General features: G+C 51.8%; 1 non-coding gene across 1 annotated transcript; it reads right to left on the reverse strand.

Annotated features, from left to right (window-relative positions):
- Positions 1-9,728: 9,728 nt before the first annotated feature.
- On the reverse strand, positions 9,729-9,810 carry Trnas-gcu (transfer RNA serine (anticodon GCU)). Its single transcript has one exon. It is a non-coding gene; the product is annotated as a tRNA-Ser (tRNA).
- Positions 9,811-10,023: the final 213 nt, after the last annotated feature.

Here is a 10,023-nt window from a genome sequence, read left to right on the forward strand (position 1 = left end):
TACTACAGCTCTATTGGCATTGCAGCTGTTGAACGTCAGCTACAGGGCGCTATCCGTAAGGTACAGTCTTGGGCTGTAGCGCATGGGTTTCAGTTTTCGGCAGCCAAGACCCGTGTTATGCATTTCTGCCAGCGCCGAACAGTCCATCCTGAGCCGCGGCTTTATCTTGCCGACGAACTTCTTGCTGTGGTGGAGACCCACAGGTTTTTGGGGGTGGTTTTCGATGCCCGGTTGACTTGGCTGCCTCATATCCACCAGCTTAAACAGACGTGTTGGCGGCATCTAAACGCTCTGAGATTCTTGAGCCACACCCGCTGGGGCGCCGACCGCTCTACCCTGTTGCGGCTCTACCAGGCGTTAATCCTGTCCCGTCTGGATTATGGGAGCCTGGCTTATGGCTCAGCCTCCCCATCTGTGGTACGGGTGCTGGACCCAATTCTCCACAGCGGGATATGCCTTGCCACTGGTGCTTTCCGCACCAGCCCTGTGGACAGCGTACTAGTAGAGGCAGGTGTACCTCCACTGCGGTTCCGACGCCAACGTTTGCTGGCCGCTTATGCTGCCCATGTTGTAATCTCCAAACTATCGTCTCCTGTTCCCGTGATCGGTCGTCCGTCTGCCAGACCGTCGGCCCCGGTCTGGTTGTACAATAGCGGTCCGCGTCAAAGAGCTTCTCTCTGGGCTTCAGGGTTTCACTGTTCCGCCTCCTTTCCGGACTACTTTGCATACACCCCCATGGTGTGTTCGTCGCCCTTGCCTTCGGCTCGACTTGGCACAGGGCCCGAAGGACTCAGTCCCTCCAGAGGCCTTCCGCCGCCGATTTTATTCCATCCTGGCCACGTATCAGGGCTCTGGCATTGTTTACACTGATGGTTCGATGGTTGCTGGTCGTGTCGGATATGCACTCGCTCTAGGGGACCGTTCCGAACAACGTTCCTTGCAGGATGGCTGCAGCGTTTACACTGCTGAACTGGTCGCCATCTTTCGTGCCCTAGAGTATATCTGCTCCTGCTCAGGTGAGTCCTTCGTTATCTGTAGCGATTCCCTGAGCGGTTTACGAGCTCTCGACCAGTGTTTCCCTCGTTCTCGTCTGGTGATGGCTATCCAAGAGTCTCTGCATACTCTTGCCCGTTGCGGCCGCTCTGTGGTCTTTGTGTGGACCCCCGGTCATGTCGGTATCCCGGGTAACGAACATGTTGACCGCCTGGCGAAAGAGGCCACCAGTAAGCCATCTCTGGACGTTGGCCTCCCAGAGACTGATTTGCGGGCAGTCTTCCGCCGCAAAATCTTGGCGCTATGGGACGATGAATGGCGCGAACTGACAATGTGCAATAAACTCCGTGCTGTCAAGGAGACGACGGCTGTGTGGCGGTCATCCCTGCGAGTCACTCGCAGGGACTCAGTAGTTCTTTGCCGGCTCCGCATTGGCCACTCCCGGCTGACACAGTTATTTACTGCTCTGGGAGGACCCTCCTCTATGTCGCTGTGGGGCAGCTTTGACAGTGGTCCACATTTTGCTGGCCGGCCCCCTTTTAGCTGTGGGCAGGCAGACATTTGCGCTGCCTGCTACGCTCCCTGCCCTTTTAACAGACGACTCCACTATGGCTGACTTAGTTTTACGTTTTATTCGGGCAGGGGGATTTTATCATTTTCTGAGTGTTTCTGTTTTACTTAATTGTTTTGTGTTGATTCTGGCCTTTGGCCTATGATTTTACACTGATTTTTTAATGTGTTTCTAAGTGGCTGGCTTTTCCTTTTTTATTTCTATGGTCGGCCAACCACTGGCACACTCTGTGTGGTTTTAGTTCGTTTTGTCTTGTCTTTGTCTCAGTTTCTCTTGTTTTGTATCGTCTGTGATCTCTTCTGTTCCTCGTTTTTATTCTCTGTGGGTGTTCTTTGTCTTTGAAAAAAGGGACCGATGACCATGGCAGTCTGGTCCCTTTAATCCCCCAAACCAACCAACCAACCGTCGGGGACAAGAATTCCGCATATGTTCAGTGAATTGACAGAGAGAGCACGTTGGAGGTTGGCCGGTGTAGGAGATGAAAACCCTAAGGACGGAATGTGTTTCTTTAAATCCATCCGCACAGTACGCACGCCGTTATCACATTGATAAACATACGTGGGCGACCAATAATCTTTAGTAACAGCAAAGATAGTCCCATATAAACTTAATGCACAGCGAATTTCATCTAAGGGCACTTCAGAAGGCAGATGGAGAACTTTCACATTTCGTATACCATAGCCGGCATGTAGCACCTTCACGTCACTAATTTTCCCATCAGCACGTTTAAATTTCCGAACCCCGCCATTGACGACCACCAAACGCTCACATAATTCACTATCAAGGATTTTCAAAAACACTGAATTAACAATAAAATCTAAATGTACTCCTTCAAGCAAAGGTTTATTTGCAATTCCGATCTGATCCAATAATGGATTTCAAAAGCCGTGGGACGCGGAAATTCGCGATCAAACAACAACTGAATAGTATTAGACCGGTTGTACGTCACCATTTTCCACAATAAATTCTTTAAAACTTCCAAAAATAAGACGCTGAGTAAAGACACCAGGCCGCTGCACACCACGGCGACCAACGATGTAAACACAGCTGCTAGCGGAACTCGCGACTGGCACGTACGTTTCCCCGCAACCACTCGGCAACCTCGTCTGCTGGAACTACAGCTGTTTCCTTGGCGAATGCTTGCGGAAAACGCATTCAAAACTGGGCCGGTGTTAACGTCTAATGCCCAGCTGCAGTGCAGCCGACCAAGCTCCCACTCGCGAATCATTTAATGACAGCATCCGTCCACGTCGATTTCCGATCGGGTGTATCGACATGCAGTGTCGTCTAATGCAAATGAGAAATGTGCTGGGCGTTCTTTTCCACGACTTACTGCAACGAAACGCGCAGCTACGCTACACTGATATTGCTTCCAAGGTTTTGACGTTCCTCCTAGCCCAAGATTGTCTTACTGTTTGCGATGGAGCTTTGTGTTTGGGCGGCCACTAGCGACGGACGTCTGCAAAGTCAAGTCTCTCCAGTAGGCCCTGCCAAATCACTTCTGTATATGTCGGCCTGACGCAAAACAAACTGCTACAGATTGATGATTTTAGGCTCGATACGTTAAAATGACTGCAACAGGTATGCAATTAAATATAAATGAAAACTCGTCGTTCGCAAATACCAACATACTCTTTGCTGGAGCCGAAATTTGATTGGTTTATAGATCTCGAAATGATGTTTAATTCGAAGGGCATACGCTATGGAATGTTGTGCGCTTTCATCTGGTAGGCAGTTTTGTCTCGTATTTCATACACACGCTATTCGCCACGTACACGCTTCGTTGTTACTACTGAGTGGCGTTTCGCATGGAGAAGGAGTGACCGCAAACGCGTGCATTACGTAAAACTCTTCGACTAGGATTGGATTCGAAACCACGCGTGCAGAGCACATTGGATTAGCAGTCCAACGCCTTAACCATTTTTTTGTTTTTTTCCTTTTTTGATTTTTTATACTAGTGTTCAGTTATGAGTAGGTGGAGACAAGGCGGGCAGGGGTCGGAACCCGAGGCCTGGCCGCGAAGTCTCCCCCCTCCCGTCCCTGAATCACTCCCTCAAAGTAGCTTTTATATTTATTTTTATTTTATTATTATGATTTTTTTCCCCAGGAACAGGGTAAATTAACAAAGACCTTTATTGGTACAAACTTACATACAACAGAAGTGCCACCCTTCCGGCGAAAATAACACAAGACATTATACTCGTACAAGGCGAGCTTTTTTTTGTTTTTATGAACAAGGTGTAGGAAAAAAGAATAACAATACTGATAGAAGTTAAGAGGTGTGCAGCAATATACAGTGGAGTGAGGGAAAAACCAGTGTGCTCTGGTATAGTGCATAAAAGAAAGAAGGGGCGTGTCCATGTGCCTACTCCACTGTGGGTTACAAAATAGAAAGTAGCGCGAGGAGTCTCAGACGTCAGCAGGGGGGCGGGAGTGTTGTCGACGCGTGGCACCATCCAACTGAGTGGGGGTGACGTAAAGATCGCATGTAGGTAATTAGCGAAGAAGGCGCGGTAGCGCGGTCGGTGTTCGACTTGACTGTGGGCGGTTTGTAAGTACTGCCAAAAATCAAGTCGTGATTTGTCGCCATCATTATACATGTAGGTGATCGTCCATCCCTTGACCAATACAATCGCATGATTTTTGGTGGCGGGGAAATAAGTATTCTCATGATCGATAAAAGTCCATGGGTCAATCGAGTCCGGCGGAACGCGGAGGTAACAGGCAACGAACTGTCGGGCTAGTTTCCAGACGTCACTGGTGGCAGCACAAGTCAGTTTGATGCACATCGTCATCCAAGAGGTGGCAAATGGAACAAAGTGGAGAATCCATTGGTCCGATGGCGTGAAAGCGATGATTTGTGGCGAATTTTTCATTCGCGGCTTGGTACCATGTTGTCCGGACGTTGGAGGGAAGAAAAGGCTGGTGGATATGACGCCAAACCGTGGGCCACCGCTTGGCCGGATGTCTCAGTTCGATATTGTTGCTGGATATGGAACGACGCAGTGGGGTATAAAAATCTTTAGGTCGAGGAGATCGCGTGGTCGGTAAGTGTGTGTGAGCATAACTGAAGTCGACGATGAAATCAGAAATGAGTGTCTGGTGGTGCTTGATGTGTCCGACTGGTACTGGTGGTGTTATGGTCGCGGGCACAAGAATTTCCAGCAAGCTGCGCGTAAGGGAGGTGCCTCGTGCCACTGCTTGTGCATGGTGGACATGTACAAGGACGCCGCTCGGAGTCGCACATTGACAAGGCCGAGGCCTCCCGCTCGCGTGGGAAGGGTGAGCGTGTCGTAGCAGACCTTAAAGAGCGTACCGGCAGTAAGAAAGTATCCGAAGGCAGCCTGGAGGCTGCGTCCAATTGTTGTTGGCAGCGGGAGGACCTGTGTGATATGTACCATTCTAGACGCCACATGTTGAGGTATTGGACACGTTGTAAAGAATCGAGTCGTCGGAGAAGATTTTGTCGCACCGTCATGCGGCTAGTTTGGAGTGCACGCCGAAAATTGATGGCAGCGGAGCGGCGCACGGTGGAGGTGAAATTGATACCAAGGTATCGTAGTTTTTGTACACACGGGAGAGGTGCTAAGTCGCCATGTGAGAGGGCGCGTCCAATGGGCATCGCCGCGGATTTAGCCACATTCATGTTACTGCCCGATGCAGTGCCGTACGTTGATTTGAAATCAAGTACCGTGTGTGTTTCACTCCGTGAGCGGATCAAGAGGAGGAGGTCGTCCGCATACGCACGACATCGAAAACTGTGCTGTCGCAAAATGAGACCAGAAAGGTGGCTCGTCTGACTCCCGATGAGTGGCTCCAGGCTTATGGCATAGAGTAGGGTCGAAAGCGGGTAGCCTTGCTGTACCGAACGCCGGATCGCCACTGGTCCCGCCACACGGCCATTAACCTGAATCAGCGATTCGGCGGTGCCGTACAGGCGCTGGATAACGTCGATAAAGGCTGGTGGAAAACCCATGCGGTTTATCACTGAGAACAGAAAAAGATGCTGCACTTTGTCGAATGCGCTGTCAAAATCAATGGCAACCACTGCGGCGCGGAGTCTGAGTGGTGTCACCGCCAGACACCACACTTGCTAGGTGGTAGCCTTTAAATCGGCCGCGGTCCGTTAGTATACGTCGGACCCGCGTGTCGCCACTGTCAGTGATAGCAGACCGAGCGCCGCCACACGGCAGGTCTAGGGAGACGTCCTAGCACTCGCCCCAGTTGTACAGCAGACTTTGCTAGCGATGATATACTGACAAATACGCTCTCATTTGCCGAGACGATAGTTAGCATAGCCTTCAGCTACGTCATTTGCTACGACCTAGCAAGGCGCCATTATCAGTTTATACTGAGATTATAATTCATATATCAACAAGAGCGATGTTCTCCAATTGTGGATTAAAATTTAAGTATTCAAAGAGCTTCGTACTTTATTTATTAGACTCAACTCCTTTAACTGTTCCAGACCTCACGCCAGTCTGCGTGAGCTGAAACGCGTGCATTTCGGCCTCCTCTAGCAACAGGGTGTTGGCTCTTCTGCCAACACATCAGTCTGCACGCCGCTGCCAGTGCAATTAAATCGCGACATTCTCCTGTGGCCGTTTGTATATTAACTGAGCCGCCCGGAGTTGTCTGTTCCGGGGATAGAATGCTGGGCAGAACCTTGCGGCATCGCGTTGCCAGTAGTCGTGTAAAAACTTTACCGTCCCCTGACTCTGCTTAACACAGACTATAATGTGCTGTCGTCACACCTGGTGTTGATTTGTGGATGGGTATAATAATTCCCGTGACGAAGGACGGCGGTACGGCGTTCCCCATCGTCAGCAGTTCATGAAACATCGTTGTCCACCGTGACGCCATTAGTATGAGGAGAGCGCGATAAAATTCTATCGGCAATCCGTCGAGACCAGGTGACTTATTCAGAGCGCCTTTTTTGATTGCATCGTGGACTTCGTCACGCGTAATTGGCACCATCATCTCGTCCGCTTCGTCGTTGGTGAGGGTGCGAGTTACGCGTGGTAACACAGATTCCTCAGCGTGGTTGTCGGTAGTCTCCTCCTGGTACATTGTGCGGTAGTGGTCGACAAAGACACTGACGATTTCAGCCTGGCAAGTGACGTACTGGCCGTGACAGGTGTTGATCTCGGTGATGAGTTGTTGTCGTCGATGTTTCCTATCGGAGGCGATATGATGCATGGCGGGATGTTCTTGTTCCGCCAAATCTTGACATCGGGTTCGCACCATAGCCCCCTGCAGTCTACGGCGTGTCAACGTTACAATTTGCGCCTTAATCCTGCTGCGTTGCCTCTGGGTGTTGGGGGTGGGCGGTTGGGCGTCCAGATCGCGGAGAACGGCGTAGAAATAGACGGCAGTGTGCTGGCGCCATGCAGCTACTTCCTTCCCATACTGAATCAAAGTACGTCGAATGGGAGGTTTGGCACATTCCAGCCACCAGGTCAAGGTCGTGCAGTATGTAGGTAAGCGACGTTCACAGGTGGCTCATGTCTCGGTAACACGTTGAAGACATTCGGGATCATGAAGATGTGTGGTGTTAGGTTCCACGGTGCACGACTATGCCAGACCACTTGCTTGGGGAAGAGAATGTTGCAGATGTAGGCACAGTGGTCCGAAAAGGCCAGGGACCAAAGTTCTGCGCCTTGGACTCCAGGTGTGAGTTCCCGAGGGACGTAAATTCTATCAAGGCGGCTCGCGGAGTGACTCGTCTGGTAAGTATGTCTAGGCGCGTCGCCGTGCTGAACTTCCCAAGTGTCGCAGAGCAACAGATGTCGGACGACAAGACGCAGTTCTTGACAGGTGTTGTAGTGGGGCACTTGAGCTTTAGGGTGCAAGACACAATTAAAATCACCCCCAAGCAAGTAATGGTCGCAGCGCCCACGAAACAAAGGAGCGATTTCTTCTGAATAGAAGAGTGCCCTGTCGCGTCTGTGGGTGGAGACTGACGGAGCGTGAATGTTGACGATACGCGTCCCCATGACGGTGACGGCCATACCTCTGGCAGATGGAAGGTATGTGATATCGGTCACTGGAATGCCTTCTCTGGCGTAGATGGCTACGCCGCGTCCCAGGTGGTCACCGGGAGAAGGACAAGTGTTATATCCCGCGACGTCTGTAAGTGTGGCCAAGTGTACTTCCTGTAGTAGTGCGATATCGACGTCCAACGCCCATATCATCTCTCGCAGCAGTTGAAGTTTCACGGGTGAGCTTATGGTGTTAGTGTTGATCGTCGCTATTCTGTAGGTTTGGAGCCGTACCCCGCCGTGGATGGGAACTCCACCGGCGGAGGATGAAGAGGGGCGAGGCAACGGCGAGTCGTGCCGTACGCCACCTGACGGCGTTATCAGCGGCGTAGCGATGCTTCCGTCTGGGGTAACTCTGTCCCCAGCGTGTGGTCCGGGTTCTCATCGACGTCCTCACTCCATACCATTGAAGGCGCTGTCGTTGTGATGGTGGTACGTTCCACGTCGGTCGTAGGGGCGGAGGACGTCTCGGCGGCAGTCGCAGCGGTGGAGTCCATTGGTTCAGGAGCATCTGGGCGAGCCAGTAGAGTAGGCATCGACACAGCCACAGTCGGCGTCATGTTGTCGTCATTCGTATCCTCCTGTAGGTTCTCCGAGGCCTCGTCGGGTCGAACGGCCTCTGGAGCATCAGGGGGAGGTGGTCCGTGTCGTTCCGAGACCGTACGGCGCCTCCTCTTGCGCCTCTTTTTTTTTTTTGGTGAACGTTGTTTGCGGGTTCGTCCCTCCATGTCTGAAGACGGAAGGGAGTCGCGTCCCTCTGAGAGGAAGGCCGTCGTGGGAACGTCAAATGAAGGGGCGTCCATATGGTCGGGCGGATGGGGGTCGGAAGTCGTCGCTGTTGGTAGTGGCGCCGGAGCAGCGTCAGGCTTTGAGCGCGACGTGTCGGCCCCGGCGGTATCCGTAGCAGCTGGAAGAGTCACCGGTACATGGTCCGACGGGCGGCGGCCGGTGGGAGGAGAAGAGAGCGCCGATGCGTAGGTTATCGGTAAAACCGTCGTCGGAGCCGGAGGTGCCGCGGTAGCGGCTGGCAATTGGGTGTTTCGCCGCTGAAGACACTCAGATCTGAGGTGGCCTTCTTTGCCGCACCCGGAACAGGTCTTGGGTTGGCCGTCGTGTATGACAACCGCGTGGCACCCGCTAATTTGCAGGTAAGACGGCACGTGGCGATGGAGATCGATGGTGATCTGACGTACACCGTTAAGAACGGGGTACGTTTGGAATTGCGCCCAGCGTTCGGCAGTGTAGCTATGTACAGTGTCATATGGGCGGAAAGCCGCGATAACGTCTTCCACCGGGAGCTCGAAAACACGTATAGTGCGCATTCCTAAGCCGGCGTGGTCGACAGTGACCGCTCCGACATTGCCGTAGGCGTGGCAAAAGCGTAATCCATGGTTGGTTCACGAAGTATTCTTTCACATACCGCGTCATTGACGACTTTGACGTACACGGTACTGCTTTATGTGGACAAATGGATGCCCAAGATGTCGGAAGCTGGGATCTTAGCAACGTCGCGTAGGAAGCGTTCCACTTGCAAGGCCATTGGTCGTGCGTAGTCGTTGCAGAAGGTGAATCGTAATGTTGATTTTCTAAAACGGTTGGCCATGGTTCTAGTTCACGTAAGCGACACGTAAGTGACGGCCGCTGAAATGTAAACAACAGCGAGCGCGCGCGCTGCGCAGGCGGAGCCGCGACTTACTGCAACGAAGCGTACAGCTCGATACGCTACACTGATATTGCTTGCAAGGGTTTGACGTGCCCCCTAGCCCAAGATTGTCCTGCTGTTTGCGATGGAGCTTGGTGTTTGGGCTACAGATGGATTATTATAGGCTCGATACGTTAAAATTACTGCGACAGATATGCACTTAAATATAAATAACTCGTCGTTCGCAAATACCAACATACTCTTAGCTGCAGCCGAAAGTTGATTGGTTTGTAGATCTCGAAATGATGTTTAATTCGAAGGGCATACGCTATGGAATGTTGTGCGCTTTCATCTGGTAGGCAGTTTTGTCTCGTATTTCATACACACGCTATCTGCCACGTACACGCGTCGTTGTTACTACTGAGTGGCGTTTCGCACGGAGAAGGAGTGACCGCAAACGCGTGCATTACGTAAAACTCTTCGACGAGGATGGGATTCGAACCCACGCGTGCTGAGCACATTGGAGTAGCAATCCAACGCCTTAACCACTCGGTCACCTCGTCTGCTGCTACTGCAGCTGTGTCTTTGGCGAGTGCTTGCGGAAAGAAGACATTTGTCGATTCGAAAATGCATTCAAAACATCGTACTTGGCCGGTGTTAACGTCTAATGCCCAGCTGCAGTGCAGCCGACCAAGCTCCCACTCGCGAATCATTTAATGACAGCATCCGTCCACGTCGATATCCTGTAACGCCGGAAATGCATATCCTCCTACTTC

The sequence above is a fragment of the Schistocerca serialis genome, chromosome 2 (genome assembly GCF_023864345.2).
Source record: "Schistocerca serialis cubense isolate TAMUIC-IGC-003099 chromosome 2, iqSchSeri2.2, whole genome shotgun sequence".
NCBI lineage: Eukaryota > Metazoa > Arthropoda > Insecta > Orthoptera > Acrididae > Schistocerca > Schistocerca serialis.